The 21,525-nt window shown below is 37.9% G+C and overlaps 1 protein-coding gene across 2 annotated transcripts in view; it reads left to right on the top strand.

Moving 5' to 3' along the window:
* Positions 1–21,525, top strand: part of SLC10A7 (solute carrier family 10 member 7) — a 152,267-nt gene that overhangs the window by 50,890 nt on the left and 79,852 nt on the right. The gene's annotated exons all lie outside the window — the stretch shown is intronic.

Below are 21,525 nucleotides of genomic sequence, written 5' to 3'. Positions count from 1 at the left end.
ATACTTGCTCCTTTTTGTCACCTGTCATGTCCTCCCCCAATTGGAAGAAGGTACTTTCTGTGTGTTTGCATGGCATTTTCTCTTGTTGCTTGGCACAAGCTCTGGTTTCTCTGCTGTCCCCAGCTTTCAGTTCAGGAGGTTTCCTCAAATACCCAAAGGCCTCAGCTCAGTTGTCATTTGGAGAATGTCTTTTGACTTCAAATAAGAATTCAGGCCCTGGAGCATCTGACTACAATGCCAGATCCCAGTAAAGCAACGTATACATATTTTAATTTCTAGAGCATGTTTGTAGCTCTTTGAAGAAATCTCAGTTAAGGAAGCTGAGCTAGTTTGTGTGCTCATATAATACTCCTGGTTTTGGTTTTGTTCTTAGTTCCATGGACTGAACATTGGAAAGTTCTGTTTACATATAGTTACCTAATTTCACATTTTATTTATTTCAGATTTTTTTGAATCGTGGAGCAGTATTGTGCTAAACATTTGTCTTAAAAAAAAAATATTCGAGGAAATACTTTTCAAATATATGAAATATCAGCCTGAATCAAGCCACAGTTTTTTTTTCTTTTTTTTTTTTTTTAATAAAATTAAAGGAAGTGGCCACTATTAAGTCACAAATATATATAAACACTTAAACACTTATTGTAGTATCCTAGTTTGAAATCATGATTATGTAGGGAAAATGTATGTAGGACAGAAGAGAAACAACAAATATGTTTACTGAAAGTTTTGCTCTTACAAACTTTTCAAGTTATGAAGTTGGTAGAGTGAACTTTGTGGCTGAAAATGCAGTGGAGTGATGGTAGGGCAGGACAGGGACTGTAGTAAGTAGGCAGAGCTGTTCACTAGTTTCGCAGTGCTGTAGGTCTACCTGACCTTTGAGTGGCTCCCGTGTGTCACTCCCGTGCGGTCACTTTGTAAGCTTTCTGTGAAAAACTGGTGAAGCATTAAAAAAAAGACTTGTTTGAAGTCAAAACTGTTCTGTAAAATATGAAAATAATTGGCATGTTTCTGAAAAGATAATGGAAAGTTGTGGTAGTGTTTTTGGAAATCCACTGGTTTGTATTGGTGCCTGATTTATGGCTGTGGCGGCTATAGGTGGAGATCCTATTTCCTATTTCTTCAGAACAAATCTAAATCAAATTTACATTTTTGCTATTAGTGTCTGATGATGTACTGTCTGCGGATAGGCTTAAATGTAGTTACATACCTTTATGACCATAACCATATACGTGTCCTGGAGATAATTTGGAAGGACCTGACCACTGGCAAGGCTGCAGTCCTTCTTACGTTCCCTGTATTGCCATGTGCAGAATGTGGGCAGGTTGCTGCACTTGTCTGTAGTCCTGACAAAGCCAGGAGGACAGGATGTTGTCTGTTCTCAGACTATGCCCTGTGGGGCCAGTGTCTGTGTATGACACTGTGAAGCAAGCTGATTTAAAAGGGCTGAAAGATGTGCTATGCTTTTAACTCTTTCCCCCCCCGCCACTTCTTTCCTTTTTTAAGACTCGGAAATGGTCCTTGAGAAGTTAAATTGAAATGAACTGTGAAATAAAATGTCTGCAGGAAAAGACTCAGTATCATGTTAGAATAATACTGAGATGGGCTTATTCAGATGAAAAGGAACACATTGTGAAATGCCAAATGTAGAAGTGCTAAATATGTCTTGATGAGCAGAAATATGCTTAGATTAAGCATTTGGAGGTGTTTTGGGTGGTAAGGAAATTTCCAAAAACTTACCAACCAGCTGCAGAGTAATTCCTTTTAAACTCCAGCAAAGCCCCATATTCCTTTAAATATGCAGATGAAACAATGTGTGGAATGATACTGTACATATTTACACTTAATTTAATAATGTCTCAGGTCTAATTAAAATACGGTGTTTTAAAGAACTAATTGTTACAGAAAAGTGTTTTTATGCAGCTAGATTGGTAATAACTAACGGTAGATGAATTCAATTTACATAAATTTCAGCCAAGAGAATATTTAGAATCATACCACAGAGGATTGTTTTGGGTTGGGTAGTTAATATCATTATCTCCTCCCCTTGCTTAAACAGTTTGGTTTACAATAATTGTGGAATGTAATAAGTGATTTCAGTTTTTCCTCTTAATAGGGTTTTAATAAAACCTGATAGCATTTTACTAATAGTGAGGGGATGGTTATCAGCAAGGTTGCTGCTGTAAAGCATGTAAATACATGCTAAGATCTGCTGAATTAGGGAGCACGGAGGTAGCTGCTTCTACTTGTAGGAGAAGATACTTTTGCACCTAAAGGCTAAAGAAATTCTCTGGGATGTTAAGTATGAGTCTGCTGAGATTCTTAGCATTGTATACATTATTGTGCTTCCTCAGCATTTCTATTCTGCTTCTAAAAGTTGTGCTGCAACAGAAAAATAATGCTTGTTAACATCCAAAGTGCAGAGCAATAGGCAGGATGCTGCAAAACATGCTGTGCTAATGATTATCCTACGGTGTTTGCCTGCATGGCTCATCTCCTTTGGCTTTACGTTCACCAAGGCATAGCCTGTCATTGGGGCTGTTCTTGCACTAAGTGGAGACACATGCTTGGTTGAGAGCTAAACTCAATTTGGAGTGACAATACAATGCCATGTTCATGTGAGAAGGAGAAGGCCTAAAGTCTGGAAGACGATATTCTCACAAAATGCTCTGCACTACTAGGCTAGAAAGAGCCTTGTCTAATCTCTTTCTACCTCTCATTAATCTCCTTTCCTCTTGAGACAGTGGGCTTGGAAACTCATGAGAGTATCCAGCTTGTGATTTCAGGGAACATTGTCAGATTATTTGATGCCTTGGGGTTATGAACAGTAAATATGAAAGGAACAGCCATCAACTTCACCTTAGACAAAGAACTGTAACCAAAATCTGAAGTTCTGTGGTGACAGGAAATCAAGCGTAAAAGTGAGAATTCAGAGGGCTCTGCTCTGTGACCACTGCTCTCCTGAAAAAAAAGAGCAAAGGGCAGCTGAAAATGCAGGTGTTGGTTGAGACTTCTTGCAATGCTGTCTTGGGTTAGCTTCACTTCCTCTATTGAAAGCTATAGGATAAAATAAGGCATGTCTCCAGGCTACACAAGACAGTCTGAAGGAAGGAACCTATTCCATGTTTCATTTCACTTATCTTCTTTGTCCAAATTAAGTATGTATGTTTTTTTTTCCTCTACTTGACTGTCTTTCTGAAGTGACAGAGCTGGTTCATATTGTTCAAAAACTCAAATAATTTTTGGAGCAGCCACTTGGCTAATCAAATCAAGGCTAGTGTTTTTATTTACGTTATCTTCCAAATGAAAGCTAAAGCTAGAAGGGAATATGAAAGTTATCTTCTCACATACACACAAAGCCTAGTTGGTTAATGAAAATGTATGGAGTCCTTATCTACTCTGCTTTAGCAGGCATAATGATTTACACAGCCTGACAGCACCAGTGCAGCAAGTAAATGCATTAGGCACAGTGTCCATTTTTCTTGCAAATTTGTGACATAGATTTAATTATGGAATGACCAGCAACTTACAAATCTAATTTTGGTAGGCTGAGCCAACTTTTTTATTTTAATAACAATGGATTTTTTGGCAATGATTTCATTACTATTTAAAGAAATCCACTCGTATGGAAATAACCAATTGGCTGAATTTATTTACTTTCTTTTGCCTTAATGGATATTGAATGGTTTAGGTTTATTTCGAGTTTTTATTATAATTTCTAAATCTTAGTTATTTCTAGGATAAATAACTTTATCTGCCTTAAATATTTCTAGCACAAACATTGTAAATACTTTTCTACAATCAGGCAAATGTTTGTATACCCCTTTGTTCCCTCTTAATTGTGTCTTTGCAGTATGAAAAGGGGCAGAACAGTCATCTGGGATTCCCTTTTTACTCTGCTAGCTGTTTACAAGGAAATCTTGCCAGGAAGTCTGTTCACAACAGTTGCTGAATTCTAGATTCAGTCTGGTTTACTTTCAAAGCCGAGCTGCTTTATGGTGTGCCACCGCACTCTTGGACGTGGCCGCCACTCCCTCTCTGAAGGAGCACAGGGGTGCTGCTGGTCTGTGCTCCAAACTGGATTCAGGTAGTTCTTAAAAAATCCTGTTAATCTGCCACTTGGGAAGCCACCTCAGCCCTGAAGAATGGGTTTTTGCATGAGTGGAAGGGGTTGGCAGATCCTCGGCAGCAGCAAGTCTTTGGACCAGGTATTATGTAGGTGGCAGGAAGAGTTTGGATTTTCTGGAATTTAAATAATCTTAAGAACCACTTAACTTGCTGTAACTTTTTCTTATTTCGTGGCTAGTTCTCCCATTGTTAGCTAACCGTCCCCATTTTGATTTCTGCTAGCTTGATCTGAAATCTCAATGTGAGTTTGGGCATCATCAGCTGTTTCCAAATTGCCAAGTAGCATTTTAAAATGTGCAGGCTTTCACTCTTATTGTGTATTTGTGCTTTCAGTGTATAGCATTCTGAGTTTAATACCCAAGGTTAAGTTTGTCTTGTACTATGTTGATACAAGCAAGGCAGAGTAACAAAGCTTGCTGTAACAGAGACCTGTTAGTGCAGGCTTAAGAAATGAGCCCTTGCTACAGATGGCTGTTCTCAGGGATGGCTGGGGATGTGCAGCCATCCCAGTATATCCTCACTCTTTATCTCCAAAAACTGAACTGACAGAGTGGGTGTCACTTGGAAACAGATGCAGAATTTTTTATAAAAACAAAGAAGTCTGGTTGTCTATGAATAACGCTGAACTCCTTTAAAATAAAAAAGGAGTAAGTATAAAGGTACGATGGTCAGAAAATTAAAAAGAAGTAAACAAGATTATGCTGCCAAGGGACTGAGAGAAATCAGGTGGGTGGTAACTGGATATCTGAGTATTATAGAACTTAAATGATGTGTGGTCTGTTTGATGCAGTTGATTTGAAAAGACCAGTGGTCAGCTGGGTTATCTTTGAAAACTTAGGGAGAAGGAGGGTAGGTAACAGTAACCAAAAGGAAATAAGATGTGCTATTAAGTTCTTAGAAAAGCTTGTGTTTTGTTTCAACTGCTAAGAGGAAAATGCATTGAAATCTACATAATAGCAAAAAAGTAAAAATACTGGCTGTCAAGTGTTTATAAATTATGTGGGCTGTAGCTGGTCTCAGTGCTTTCTTAGTTTTCTCGTTATCTTTTGCTTCTGAACATTTAATTAATCTCCCTTGGCCTTATGGAACTCAAGCAGCCAGTTCTTCCAAAAGAAAAGTTTATTCTAAAGTAGCAATAAGTAGACTATTAAATGCATCTCTTTGTAGTCTCTTTGCAGCCCCCAAATAATTAACTACTGTATTTTTAAAGATAAATATATTTGAGTATTCTACTTGTTTCCACTTCTTCATATGACATCTAACAGTAAGTAGGATTTTTAAATTTCACCTACTTTTTTGATCAGCAACTTGCTTGGCCTGGTACTTGGTGACTGCTTTTGAGACGGTATGTTGAGTCCCCACCTCTTTCATTGTTACTGTTTTTATGGATTATCAGGCTTTCAAGGAAAGAAATAGTTGGGGATATGTGTGCAGTAGCATTTCTTGAGTTAGTAAAACCAGCAGAAGTGAAAGTTGATGGAGAAAATTCAGAGGTTTTGTTGCAAATTGGAAAGGTAGCATGAGAGTTCAGGCAGCTTTATTCTTCCAGTCCAATTTTCATTCATGAATTGCAAGGTAGAAGGGAGTGAAGTTTCAGGAGCTAAAACTGGACATTCAAAGTACCTTAAATTTTATGGTCTGGCATATTTTCTCAGATCACATAGGGTGGGAAAACTGGAGATGAAAGTGCCCTCAGACTGACTATGGTACGGTCATCTCTCTTGTTAATGGAATTGAATACTGGAAATGTGTAGAAAGCTTTATTGCTTTTTAAATGAATGCTAATGAATAACAGAGTCATAAGAGTATGTGTTTTTCATAACTATCATTTGGAGAACCTCTAAAAGAGAAAATGTATGTTTGTAAAATTATATAATCAGGCAATTTATTGAATTAATATCTAAATCATATCTGTGCTGATACACAGTTTTAGCATAAAATCAGTTTGTTGTCCAAGATTACTTTTGTCATAAGTCTTAGAATTCATCTTTACTCTAAAAATGCAGCATTTTTTGTCAAAAGGATATACTTGGTTTGGGCTATTTTTTCTGGTTCTGCTTACTTTTTGTTAATGGTCAGGACTTGGAAAAAAACAATTGCACTAGGGTGAAACTTGTGTGCAGATCATAACGTTGAAAAGGTCCTGGTACTAGTTTGTGATGTTTTCTACATTTCTGTTTTGCAATGGTTTCCCGTCTTTTTACTCCAAGACAAAGAAAGTTAAATTAACAGCAAGAAATATCACTGGTTCTGTTAGGAAGTAAGATTAAGATGTCCAGCTTCTAGTTAAGTCATGGGACAATGTCATATCACTTATTTGAAACGATTTTTAAAACCGATTGCACTGGAAAGCTGTTGTATTAGTTTCTGACAAACACTTGGAGAAATATTTGCATGCTTTGTTTAGAAAGGTGAAAGTTTACACTACAAAACTTTGACCGAATTATTTTTACAACAAGAGATTTAAAATTCTTCCAAATAATAAGTTGTGTCTCTGGGAACCAAATGCTTGAATTTATTGGTTCTTTACATTAGGTAGGTTGGTGCACGAAGGAGAAATTGAGAACAGAGGCAGTATGAAAGACAATTTGGTTTTTAGTTTGCCCTCTCTGTAACGTCTTTTAATACTAGAGAAACAAAACTGCATTCTTCTAAGGCTGTGGTTGTACACAAACATGTAGTCATTTGGCCTGATTTAAGGGTAAATGTTCCCTGCAGAAATATTTGGAAGTGCACCAAATATATGATTTTTTGCCTCCCTTTTAAAATATTAATCAAAAGGAAATTAAAATTATTTTAGAGCCTACTGTTAATGTTCCCCTCCAAAGTTTTAGGTTCTGACTGAAATGGAGCAATGATCTTTCCTCAGTCCTACAACTCTTAGTCTCCTGTATGAGAAATATGTGTAGCAGGGCAGGAGTAAGTGGAGAGAAATCACCCCTTAATTTGTACAGGGGTAGTTAGACCTCTGTTTTCTGCTGCTTCATCAGTACTTTGAACTAGTGCTGCTTCAAAGAGTCATTTCACCTGGCATCTGTGTTTGTTATAAAATACAACCTGTTATGCTGAGAAGTCAGCTACATGGATGCACTGATCTGTAGTGGAGCCTGGAGCTCATCTTCTGTGTCCACCAAATGTGGATTCAGCAGCCAGCAAAAGCTGGATTCTGGAAAGCAGTATGCCTGTTTTGTGACATTCCCTTGTCAGTGCTGTATTGTTCTCTGCAAACCTTAAGTTGACTCTTCAGGGCAGGAAAAATATCCCAAACACATTAATTTATTAAGCTTCTTGATTTTGATTCAAAACAAGTTAAGGCTCTGTCTGGATTTGGATGCTTTTCTTCTGTGGTTCTTCTTTATCTGACCTAGCAGTGTCCGTTCAAAACTCATCAGTCTGTGAATGAGCAGTCCTCAGTCTCTTGGGGTAAAAACAAGAGGCACGTCATTATTACTATAAGCTGAATGGCTGGAAACCATTCCCCATGCTGTCAGGGTGACAAGTACTGTCTAAATGGAAGTGCCAGAGGTTAGGTCAAAAGCTTCCATGAGGTCTTCTAACTCAACTAGCAAGGAAGGCACGGTTATCATAAAACCGGAACTTTCTTTGGAAATTTGTGTTTATTATTTATTGTTGAAAGGCAGTTTTGGGAAACTGTCATGACCCTTCAGCATGAGGCAGCAGTAGTTAATGTCTGTGTTTGTGTTGTTGCTGAGAGGCTCCCCTCGTTATTATTTTTCCTTAGCTTCTTTCAAAGTATCAAAACAACCTACAGCTTTCATCCTTAATGGCATGTATCTGGAAATACTGGTTATTGTGAAGGAGGGGGAGAAGTATTTAAATTAATGGTCTGTCATTACCTGCATCCTCTAACACTGTTCTGTCAGTGGTATAGATTTTGCATTTTGACATTATGTAAAATCAAAAAACCCACCCCAACAAAACTCGAACAGTCTTGAAGACCATTCCTTCACCTGTCGTGAGATTCAGTTTATCACCTTTCTGGCATGACATATGAGCAAATTCAGCTCCTTTTCACCTTCCAGCATCTTCTTTCCTCCTCCTTCATTTGAGTTCTCCACCCACATGCTCCTGGTTACTTTCCTGTAATGATAACTATCCTTAATAATTCCTGTAATAATAAATGGTTTATTTGTTGCTTCTACTTCTTTTAAAAGATTGTATCACAAAATCCCTTTTCTAAAATATTTTCTGAAGGTACCTTCTAGGTCAACTCCATTGTAAGGGTTTGTTGCAAGAGTAGTTACACGATGTCCTTTCCCTCTTAGTTGGTGGAACGTCAGACTAGATGATCATCTGACTTTATCTATGAAAAACTCAGTATGCTGTACAAAGTATGGTCACACCCTGAAAAGCCTGTACATGAGCTCTGACAAGGTGAAGCATTTGAAAATTTGCTGCTTTTTACAATTTTAAAAAATGGTTTTATTGGGAAGTATCTAAACATGGTGACCACCCTGTGTCAAACAGAAAATTTTGTACGTTAATACATGAAGATGGAATGTTGTTTCTACATTTATAAACCATGCTTCCTATTATCTTCTGGTTTTTAACCCACATCTTGAAAGCTCAACAATGCATACTTTCATTGGATACCTTCATTCTCCTAGTGTTTAACTTGGCTGAGTCCACACATGACTGGGAACAGCTTTTTTGCCTGACATAAGCCCATGGGGTGATAGCTGCATGTGGTTTCACCCCCTCTGCATACTCTTTGCATACCATGGTATACCTGTGGTATGATACAGGTGGTGGCATTGATGCCCACCTGAGTGAGTGGAAAAGTCATTCTAGATTCTTCCTGTTGCATTGGAGGCATGTTCTAATGGCCTGAAAATGCACACCTCGTTGTGGCTGTTGCTTAATTGTGGTCTGGTTTCTTCCCACGTTTTTGCTACTGTATGGAAAGTGAATGTTAACTATTTGAAGGAGAAATATATTACATAGGATTAGATAACATTAATAATGTGAAAGCTGGGGTTTTTAAAGAACTCAAACCTTTTAATAAAATGGAATGTCAAATATATGAGCATGTCTTTCAAGAAATGATCAAAAAAACATGTGAAAAGTTTCATATCTTTTTTAAAGTCAAATAATTATCCACCATCATATAATTTTTTGTTAGATGGACAGTACAAAGATGAAAGAAAATTTTATAGATAACATTGCATTTCACAGCTGACTGAAGCAGGTGTTAGAAATGCAGATTAAGTATACTGACTAAAGACTATATAAATTTGAAGTGAAAATGCCACTGGTCTACTTGCAGTGCCCAGCACATGTGAAGTTTCAGATAGTTAAATTATTAATTTTATTGTGCGAGATAGTGTAGTGGTTAGGGAGAAGGTCCTTTTGCATTTATGATGGGTTTTTTTTTTCCATCTTTTTAACAGTATATGATGAGCAGCTAACAGAGTTTGCTTCACTGTGTAAGTTTTGCTGTGGAATGCAGCTTGATATATCAATAAAGTGAGTTTAGTTGCCAATTAGGTGTTTTACAGGAACATGAAGTGCAAACACAGTTGTGGGTAATTACTATTTCTATTAGTGAAGGGGACTGGATGTTTTTAGTGTTGCTGTACAAATCCGCAGACACTGGGAAATTTGTGGCTGATCCTTCAGCACGCTCCTGTGGAAGTGGTGTAAGGTGTTAATTTACAGTTCATTCTTTCCTGGACTCCATAGGATTTGCATGGGTGTTACACTTCATGATATACAGGTGCATTACTGGTGTGGGTGGTGTGAAGCTTGTTAGAGAGTTTTGGTAGGAGGGCACTGGGAGAGGGGTGACCATGTTTTCTTCCAGCAACTCAGTAACTTGCTAATAAACTACACTAGCCTGTGAATTTAATTTTGTCGTGACTTGTCAGGTGCCTGGAGCTAGTAATCAATCTTTAGGAGGTCTAATAATCAGATAAATTAGAATTGGAAGTGGATTGGGAGATAGAATCTGGTATAGAAAGTGAGAAGCAGTGCTGAGGCCCTTGCTCAGCATGAGGGACAGACCATTTTCTTCTCACTCTGGACTGTTGTGAGAAGAGGGTGGTGTTGGATCCCTGCAATAGCCTATCGTCTGTCAATAGCCTAAAATCTGGCTAGAGGAGGAGACTGTAACAGGAACATGGCACAGTCTTTCATCACCTAGAATGACTCCAAGAAAAGGACAGCTTCTACAGGATTTTTTTCTTAGTAAGTAGTCCCTGGATCTGTCAGTTGTGGTGTTTTTTTTTTTTTTTGTGGTTTTTTTTTGTGGTTTTTTTTGTGTGTGTGTGTTTTTGTTTGTTTGTTTTGTTTTGTTTTTTTTCCTTTTAATAGACAATATTGTTTTGCCCGTCAGCTCATGAGGTGTGGTATTTGCATTGGCAGAGGTTCTGCTCTGACTGGAGGAGCTAGTCCAGTCTGTAAGTATCTGGTATATGATGGAAAAAACATTGTTGTAACGAGGGAAACAGATATTCAAGTGTCTGTCCAGTGCTTCCCCAGAGATAGGTGGCATGCACCTGCAAACCAGTCATTTGAAAGGGCTATAAATGGCTGTAAGTATTTTGCTTGTATCTACTTTATTTTTTTTTTACATAAGAACAAATAAATCCCATGCTTCATTGTTTTCCATGTACCTCAACCCAGAAGCACCTAGGCTAAATTCTATTTATCTCTCATTTCTCATAACTGGTGCTTAGAGAGATGTGTGTTTGTTCCTTCAGTGATGGTCATTGTATGTTTCTCTGTGCTACAGAACTGAGTTCCTTACAGTGGGTGCAAAATCATATGGAGTTGTATAACATCTCCCAAAAAGACCCCTTGGTACGTTCATAATAAAGATAATGCAGTATAATGAAGTAGTTAGCAAAATTGCAATGTAAATTTTACTCTAGTCTTAACTGGTATATAGCATTTTGGTAAGATTTTTCTGGTCATTGATTTTGAGAAATAGCTTCTATCTGTCTTATTTTGCAGGCCAATTAAAGCAGAGCAAAAGAGTACAAATAGTTCACTTTATAGGCTGTGTAGTGTCCCCAACAAAGAACTGTTACATGAACTAATGTGTAAAATGTATTTATTACTATTGCTTTCCATATTTTAGTAGACAGTTAAAAGACAAGCTAAGAACATGATTGTAACACAAGCAGCTTGCAAAATAATAAAATGTGGATGAAACCTAATATTTCTAGAGCACTGCCTTATTGCTTAGTTTACTCAGTCAGGAAAAGTACAAGTACTGTTTTGTTGCACTTTTTTTTTCTTGTTTTGTTTTGTTTGGTTGTTGGTGGTGTTTGTTGTTTGGTTTTTTGGTTTTTGTCTCCTCCTAGTTACAATACAGGCTTCCCAGCAAAGCTGGCTCATCTGCCTTGGGCCATAGCCATTTTGTCTTCCAGTTCCAAAATCTGATCAATGTGTATATGTATTCAAGTCGGAGAACTAAAATAGAATTTCATCATTACTATCTCAGTGTGCTAACCCTGAAGCAGAGTTAGTGTGGGGCTGATTCTCCCGTCATTCTTAAAGATCTGTCAAAACGGGATACGTCACTCCAGAGACATTTGGAAAAATATATAATCAGAGCCTTACTACATCAAGCTGTAGCATAATTATTGCACCATAAATGCTTGCAAAGGATTATGCTGGCTGCTTTTTTATTTTTCAGTTTGATTTCTCTTAACTCTTGGCATTGAAATTGTTATGCTGATTCATACAGTCCATTGCCAACTGAACTTGCATTGAGAATATCTCAAGACAGTGTTATGAAATAATATATAGAAAATTACTTTGTCTGTATTATATGGGAGGTGGTATAATTTGTTTTATTTGCTGTTGGAATTATTTTGAAGGCTATTTAAATCCCTCTATGGTCTCTTCCAGGTAATTAATGCGCTTTCTTTTAGGGGCAGAAGAGGCGATCACTGATAGAAAAACAACACTATGTCCTTATCAATCTGTTTCAAAAAGCTGTTCAAGCACCCTAGATTGGTGTGATATAGTTGAAGATTTCTAGGCATATGTTTTGCTGCAGTGGTAATCATTGTTTCTAGACTGTCCAGATAAATTTTTGGTTATACACTTGGTGCATGGATTTCTTAAAGCCCTGTCAGAGTAAGGAGTTTCTTCCTCTTTGGAGAATGAGCAAGAGATCCAGCAGTCATCAGAGTTCAGTTGAGCACTGACATGTCCAAGCAGATGAAAGAGAGGTTAGTGACAGGGGAAAGGACAGGAGAGCCCTGGAGAATGGGAGCTCTAAAGCAATAATTTGAGAGCCAGCTGTAACGTAACGTGTTCAAGCTGAGATGGGAACATAACTCTTCAGGGATAACATGAATTAGAAGCTGCTATAGTGATATGCTTTTGAATTATATTTTCCAGACTGATTCAGTTACAAATATCCCAATATAAAAATAATTGTTTTATGGCATTATATGATAAAGCTCTTGAACTGAATTCATAGGGAGTTCAGTTTTCATGGATAATCAGTCAGAGATCTTGTAGAGCCATTGGACACTATGCTCCAGGTTTTACAGGGAAAGTTTTAAATCACAGTGAAAAGCTGATCAGCAAGACGAAGGTGCTGAGACATGCCATATGCTGTTAAGATTCTTTTTCTGATCACCTATAAGTTCATTGATTGAAATATTATTTCAATGGAAATGTAGCCAATTTAAAGAAATATTGAGGCACTTTCCTGGGTTTATAACTACTGCATTAGTTTCCCCAGTGCCTGAGCTTTGTAATGGAGCATTGATCCACTCAGGAACTGTGAGGCACATTGAGTTGTGTGTGTATATCATGGTGAAGGTCCAATGTGGGTGTATCAAAAGCATGCAGACAATTTTTTTTATTCTGAAAATTGTATTCTAAGAATTTGGGCTTAGTTATGAAAGGAAGGTTTTCCTTGCCTAATTGTTTTGAAGTCTGAGTTTACTTCCATTCTAGAACAAAGGTATGAAAAATGGTTAGACTAAATTAGAACACAGATACACTTGTTACAGCATAAATGTATCCATACTCAGAGTTACCCTAGATTAGCTATTGCACAAATGCCTGAATTCAGTCTGTATTACACAAATACCACAAGTGTCTCAAAAGGTTATGTACCTTCTGTGCTTATCATTGGCACATGCTAAAGGGGATTTTTGCAGTGAGATCTTGTAGTTGTGCACATAACTGACTTTTACATACAGAGCTATTAGATTTTCACCTAAAAGTACGAATATTTGAGTGAAGTACACAGATTTTTCTGCCTAGGCCATAATCTTATACAGTATCTGTGCTTATAGTAGCATCTTGTTTAGACAACACTACTAGTGGGAGCTGGATTGCTGACTTCCCATCCTATTTTATAAAGTGTAGAACACTGTATGTGCATGAGTGAGAGAGATTCAGAGAAGAAACCTTTTCAGTACAATTCTTATGACAGTATCTTTTTAGAACCTGGGATTTTTTTAGTAGAAATACTCAGAGGTTTTATTGTGTGAATTAAAGAAGAAACATTCCTGAAATCCTTAAGAGCAAGCCATTCTTTTCCTCTGCATCATGACAAATGTAGCAATTGTGTGTGTATACTAGAATAGATCATATTGAACATCCCCTGAGCTCCGTTTGCAGACAAGTCCTATCTCCACCACGACAAAATTCCCATAAGAGCTTAAATTATTAATGCCTGGAATCTGCGGGGTTCAGCAGATATGTTCAGCGTTATTGATGGCAAACTTTATCCCTTTATTCCTAAGACACATAATGAAACAGGGAGTCCCTCAAATAACTGCATTTTGTGTTTAGGCTAATTTTGTAGAGGCCAGTGGGCTTTGCCTTAATGTGTGTAAATACAATTTTTCTCTTTACAGCAGATTGTGTGGTAGATAGGAATGAGACTGATTTGGCACTAATTTATGAATCCTTCTAGCATTCTCTGTGTGCTGCACCCTGTGCGGGCAAGATGCTCTAATTACACTTACTATATAATGAGAGCTTTTAATGACAATTACTGATTGTAGTTACTGATGTTTAGGGACCATTTTTTCTAGCTTAGGATGATGTATTGACTTTTACAAGAGAAGACTTTTATTTTCACTTTATGCAATATCTCTCATTCCTCCACCACAGCCTTCACAACTGATAGGCTGACTGGTGAAACTGCTAAAGTGTAGCCACAGAGAATTATTGTTCAGTTAATTTAACTTCAGGAGATATCATTTTTCATTGTTTTGTATTTCTGAATTCAAATCTGCCTGTTCACATTTTTCTTTTTCGTAGTAATTTAGTATTTGGAGTGATGTTATACAAGTTGCATTTGTTTTATATAACAAGGTAGAACTCACACTTCACAGATTCACACTGAATGTGTCACTGCCATATTAAGCAAAAACATTTACAAAAGCTTCATTTTTCTCTTAATGTACTGGTATAAATGACATTTTAATATGAAGCTGTCAATTTTATATAGGAGTAGCTTTATTCTTTGTTCCAGTTATCAATTAGATTAATTATAGTGGAAAACAAAGAGTCCACTTGTGGTTCCAGCTTGTGAAGTTGCTTTACATAGGGCCTGCTCTCATGTTTTTAGTAAGGCTGTGAGTGTACATATCATTGACTGGTGTTTTTAAATATAAATACAGATTTGAGCAGCTTCCAGTTTAGTGGTCACTTGAGAAAGTGAGCTATCAATAATTGAAAGATCAGTTTAACACTTCTGAGGAGAGACAGTTTAAAAGATTTTTTTTTTTTTTTTTCCCCCTCTCCCTTTCATTTACTATTTTTTTTAGGGGCTAGGGATATCTTTGCTTTAGTTCCTGCTTCTGGCAGTCTTGTATTGCTATGGGAAGTAAAGCCTTCTTGTAATTCCAGGGAAGCAAAAGAAAACACAGAATTGCCTGTTCTCTTTACCAGCACTGAAGGCTGTTTGTTCCCACGCATCCCTGCAGATTGCCGTGCCTTCCCTTGTCCTAATGCAATGAGCAGTGGAGCGGTACTGGGCTGGAAGACAGACCTGTTCTGGGTATTAAAATAGCCCTTTCTATGTTTGTTGTGGAAGGGGAAAGAGAATGGCAGCTTCTGGAACTCATTTATAGCTGAAGACAATGCTTAGGTAATCACACCATGAACAAGTTAGTCAGTATACTACTTTATTTCTGTGGTCTAAAAACCCTGAGGCCTCAAGTTTGATCTTAGTATTTTACTGATGTTTATGTGTACTTCATATTTATTTGTTCATTCTGCTAATGTGGTAACTAAAGGCCTTCATGAAGTCATTTCAGGTCTCCAGTAGAAGCAGCCAACTCTTCTACTGTGTGGCATAGTTTTCAGAAGGAGCTTGTGAAATTAGAGGCTTAATTTATCACTCTGTTATAATAGCTTGATGTGTTATTGCCTTCTCAATGTATTGAGTGTATGCAAATGCAGAAGCGTTGCAGAAGCTGATGTCTGTTATTTGAGTTGATAGCTTTGGACATACTTGGACAACCAAAATTGCACAGGTAATAGCAAATACAGACAGCCTAGTTAAACACAAACCAACAATCATTTCCTAGGTCCAGTGATAGAAAGCAAGAACCTGACTTCTCTGTGTTCTGGCATTGGTCCATAAACACTTATGTGACTGGCAAACAATGTGTGTTGTGTTTTGCTGTCTAGGCTGGTTGACCTGTGCCTGCAACTAAAATGGAACAGGTCTGGGTTGCAATCACCACAGGCAGACACCAGCCTGCCACGACTGGATCCAGTCTCTGAATCCGACAGGCTTACCTACCCCTGGGTGTCGACTGTGATTAGGTTTGCTTCCAAGCAGAGGACCTCTCAGTTACATGTCAGGTTAGGCTTGATCTCTTTCTTGAGTAGAGGAAACCTGGTCCCCAGGCCATGGAACCAGGATCTTAGTCCAGAGATCAACAAGTCACGACACGGATGCTAAAGAATGTGAGTGGCACGCACAAGGTCGAGTGCTGGGAGGCACAGCATCTTAAGAGCTGTCTATGAAAAGTGACAGCTACCAGTTTCTGTTGCCCAGTAAAACTCATAATTAGTAGAAATGGCAAGAACCACACACAAAAATAGTATTGTCAGCATCTTCTTCTTGAAAAGGAGCAGGTCTGGACTGCTGAGTTTCTGAATAGACTTGGATCTCTGGGAGTAGGCTTAGCGTCTGATTTCAAAAGTGAAATGCAGCCTGAGAGAACACCCTTACAAGGGTTTTGGCTCAGCCTTAGCCAGCCTCTTCTCTCTGCTGTTTGCCTTTAGTCTATCTCACACAACCCCTCCCCTTTCCTAGTGATGAGTTGAGGCTTTGATTTGCTGATTACCAGCAGGAACCACTTGTCAGGAAAGCAATAATTCAGAAAATTATTTTCCTATTCACAAGTCTTATGCAATGAGAGTTACCCCTGGAAAACTACAGACTGCAGTTCCCTCATTCTTCCATCACTGCTTCTGGGAGTCTTGTGTTGGTACCAAGTAGTTTTTTCTGGCGCCTTGGCTCAGTGGGCATATTTTTTGGCATTTTTTGACTTCTCTTACTTATAAAAGAACCAGCCCTTTCAAAACTGGCTGCTTCTTAAGTTTCTCTATGTGCTCCAGATTGGGTGGTAGTTTCAGATCCTAGCTCATGTCTTTCCTTCCAGTATTCTCTTTATAAGCCTTTCACCTCTATGTAATTTAAAGTCTGTGCCACAATTAGTGGAAAATAAGCTGTTGGGCTGGAGAGGAGTCCTTCTGCACTGGTGTGTCCTATTTGTCCTGTGGCCACACCATCCCCTTGGTGTCAGGCTTCTGTAGCACAGGTTGGTTTCTGGTTGTGTGGGCAGAAAGCAGCGATGGTGAGCAGAACTGTGATGTAGCACTGTGAATCGTGAAATAAAGCTCTCTTTGTGATCATCCCTCATGCACAGGCAAAAAAGTGGATCACAAGGACTGCAGAACCACTGGGGGCGTTGTGTAGGACAACATAATATTTGGAAGCAAATTTATTTTTGAAACTTCTGATTTTTTTTTCTTGGTTAATATAAGTTTTGTGTCTTAAGAAGGACTGAAAACGTGTCTGAAACAATAAAACTGGACGTGAAAAGCGTGCACGGGTTTACTATGTAAACAGAGAGAAGCACTTTCAAATATGTCACACCTGTAGTTATTAAACTTACCTGCTAGAAATGACATCTTAGATGTCTTATGTCTTCTCTAGGGAGCTGTCAAGCCTTTTACTGTAACTGTGGAGTGATAAAAAGTTGTTTCTGTCTAACAAAGATATAGTAGCCTTTTCAGGAAACAAGTTGGTGTGTAGGCTTGAGGTTATATCCTTTCAGCAGGCTTGTAATTGTAACTATAGGCTGTTAGGTCAGAGGCTGTTGGGTTTTGTGGTGCCTGCCACAGTAAGATCTTTCTGTGGGGTCCTGCAGGAGACTTGAGTGGTGCAAGTTTTATTTTGTACAGGCCTGAATAATGATGAAATGGCTGGGAGAGGGGTATTTTGTGGGATGCTTTGGATAGAGTTTCTGTATTAAGTCAGAGTCAATTTACCATGAATTTGGGTTCATTTTGCTAGGTTGTTTAAGTGAATGGAACTACAAAAACACATTGAATAGGTCAAAAAATGACCTTGAACTTTTAAAATAAATGTTATGAGTTGGGACCTAATCTTGTTGGGGGCGTGGGGAGGGGGAAGGCAGGAGAGAGCAGGAAAATGGGTTCCAGAGTGACAAAATGGGTACTAGGCAGTTCTCTGTGTTTCAGTGACATCCCAGCTGTTCAGTTGGTTGCTGATGCCTCTCAATGTTGAAGAACACTGAAGTTCTTTCTTTGCTTCTTCTGCTGCTTTGATAAAGCCAGCAATGTGCTTCAAATGCTGCAGTCGTGTGGGATTATACTCCACTTTTCAAATAAGAGAGAACTTTTCCTAAATGCGTTTACTGATTCATTTCACTTCCCTATTTTTGAGGGTTCTTTTGGTAGAGGCAGGGTGCTCAGAATGATAAATGTTCCTTTACAGCCACTTTTTGTAAACAGCACTCAAAGTGAAGTGTGATCCAGATTCTTTTTTTTCTTTTTCTTCAATCTGAGGTGCAATTCCTCACTGACTTCTCTGGAAACAAAGCCAGTTGAAGAGGTGACAACCCTGCTTTTCTGCTTCTTCCACACTGCAAAAAACGTGGCAACACATTGGTTTCTTGGGCCATGTTTTAGACTAGTACAGTGCAATGAGCTGAGTTTAAAAACAAAAACCCGGGTTTTATTTCTCTCACTTGAATAATGTCTGCGATCCATTTTAGAAGTGGTCTCGTGTACACCTGAAGAAGAGGAGATGGTTAACTGTGGTCAAAAGAGAAGACACTAAGGAAAACAATTTATCAGTCAGTTTTGCTAGAGGAGACTGAAGTGAAGTTGTGCCTTGTGTAAACTTAGAAGGCAGACTTTCTGCCCTGATGAAAATCGATGGAAGATGCTTTTCTGCTGCCGAAGGGCAAGGTTTCTTTAATTAATGTTTTGCAACAAAATAAAAGTGTTAGAAGGAGAAGTTGCCCTTTTTTTTTTTTTTTTGTTATTGTAGTGTATTTTGAAGTTTGTCTTGTCAAGAATTGACATACTCCAAGCCATAACCAGGAAAAAGCAACCAAGCATGCTTCATATTTCATTCCAATCTTGAGATCTGAGTGTGATTAGAAAAGTAGAAAAGCTAGAAGCTCTTACATACTCTTTCTGATAATGTCCTTCTCATGGCTCTACTGGATTCCTTCCCTGGGCCAAATGACAAATTGTGTACACAATATTATTTCTTTCCATAACTAGGGTGAATGTCTTCCCAGCTGGAGAAGTGTTACTGCTTTCAAATCCCTTTTGCTTGAATGGAACATCTGCAAATATTTTAAACATAACTTTGTAATGCTTCTGAGGGGCCATGGATATTGCAGGAAAGGGTCTGGAAAAAGCCTGCTAGAGTACAAAAATCAGATGGAGCCTGAACTCTTTTGCCTTTTGTGCAAGCAATGAGAGGAGAAATGCCCTTTGTGAATACCAGTGTTGTTATCACTGGAGTGTGGGATACACTGCTCCAGAGGGGACCTATTACCTCTTCTTATCTGCTGCTTGATGAAGCAAAGTGGGGGAAATCTTCTGTCCTCATTTATTTATGGACAGGTTCTTTTTATCCCCCAAAATATGAATAAAGAATCAGTCTTTTCTGTATTATTCATTGTTAATACAAATTGTGATGTGCATGTGACACAGACAGTGTTCTTTGTTTCTCCTTCTAGTAACCAGCCCTTTATAAAATGCCAGCTCTTACCTTCTAGTACTCAAGCAATGACAGCACAAAAATAATACATATTTAACACTTCCTCCTAATCCATTGTCTTTGCCAACCTGTTACACAGAATTTTATGTTAAATGCTTTGAATGCTCTGGGTATGCACTTTGCAAAATATAATCTTGTAATAGATCTCAATACCTTGTATATAAACTCAGTATCTGTCTGCTGAAGCCATTCTGTTCTGGAACACATGAACAGATAGGTGTGCTTCATGTCATTGCTGTGAACTTCTGTGCGACTCTTTGGGGATTTCTGTTAAAAATCTAGTAAATCAACACTAAAAAACCCCACCACTACCAAAAAAAAAAAAAAAAAAAAGGACAACCAAAACAGACAACCCCCCTCATGTATCTGCCTGTCTCTTGGCTTTCTTTTCTGTCCTCTGGGATTTTTTAATATAAGTCTCATAAGCTGGGTTGTAGACTTTTGGAGGAAGAGGAAGAGACTGCCTGATAAATATGCACAGTTTGCTGCACATTGGGTTGTGTAACCATTTAGTACTACTGTAAAACAAATAATGCAAAAAACTTGATTCTAGTGCTGAGTCCCGTGTTTGACAACTATTTGCGTAGTAAATTGAACAAAAAGAAATTCTTTTCAGTCTGCTTAGGTCACAGCAGCCTAATGAATTGTCTATAGCTATGGAAGTTATTAAACATAATTTGTGCTTTATCTTTTTAAAAGAGTTTGTTGTATTGCCTTTAAAGATAACCTGTTGGTGCTTTGGTACAATAAGCAAGATTTATGTTTTCACTGTACCATTAAATAATTTGAGGTTGTGCCCTTTCTTTTTAACCTACTTGGATAATATTCCGTTCTGTCATTTCATTATGCACATAATATTTGAGGTGTGAGAGAGAGTGTTAAAATTGTGGACAAGAGCATTTTAAGAAACCCTTTTCATACTTTTAATTGACATTTAGCTGGCTGTGTTCTCTCTATATACAATCAGGGCAAGATTTAAGAAAATACTATGTTCAAATATGCTATTTCATAGAGAAAAGACAAAGAGAGTTTGCCAGGGCAAAGGGCAAGGTCATCAATTTGTATTCACCAAATGTGACGTATATTGCATAAAGAAGATTTGATCAAACCTTTTTAATGTACTTTGTTCAAGAGGCTGAAAGGAATACTGTTGTAATTGTCTACACTGCATTAGCATCAGGAGGAGAGAGGGCTACTGGACAGCTCTTCACAGGTTTTCCCTTCAAATGATTGCAAGTATATGATAAGTGAAATCCTGCTTTTGGAAGGGATTGCGTTGATGTCAGTAAGTGCACATACATCTATCTGCAGAATGTCCTCTAATCCAGATGCACTAAAGTAGAATTAATTGGTACTGTAATTCATGTACTGTGGGGTTTTATTGTTTGGGGGGGCTTTGTTTTGTTTGTTGATTATTTTTTTTTAAAAAAAACCCCAAGTTATTACTGTCCTTAATTTTGAGACTGAGCGTGTCCCAAGATGGGGATAAACAAAATATATAGATGGTTGTGTTCTATGTATCTTGTTGACCACAGATAGTTATACAGGTTCATTAAAGAAATGCACATTTTATCCTGTCTGATTCACAATGCCATTTTTTAAAACTATGGCAGTTCGTGTTTTTTGTGCTGTATATGTCCATTAGCCTGGGTAGTTAATTTTTCAGGCAAATTCAATAATGGAATAAGATTTTATGTTAACATTAATGTATATTATTTCTAAGTTTTCCATACTTCTTTATGTCAGTGAATGCATTTGCATTTACTGTGTGTGTGTCTTGGTGAGATTCTCTAATATATTGCTGTGCTTTAAGACCTTCTGCTGTTGAGTATCTTATTCCATTGGGTATCAGATTTTGTTCAACAATTTATTTTTATCTGTCCTCTTTGTCCAAAAGAATAAATATCATGTTGGAGGAAAATCTGATACATTTTGCTAGCAGATCTGTAAAACTGAAGTGCATAATTTGGCAAGAGCTTGGGGCTATTCTCCTAGATGTTGGACATTTTACATCCCTCAGTCACCAGCAGTACATCTTGATTCATTAGAAAAGAGTGAATGGGTAGGCTTTGTTTTCTGTGTAGCCTGGAAATGTTCAGTCAGAGAGAGAGAGC

This window comes from Streptopelia decaocto (genome assembly GCF_964273445.1).
Source record: "Streptopelia decaocto genome assembly, chromosome: 4".
NCBI lineage: Eukaryota > Metazoa > Chordata > Aves > Columbiformes > Columbidae > Streptopelia > Streptopelia decaocto.
This window is presented reverse-complemented; position numbering and strand designations above follow the sequence as displayed.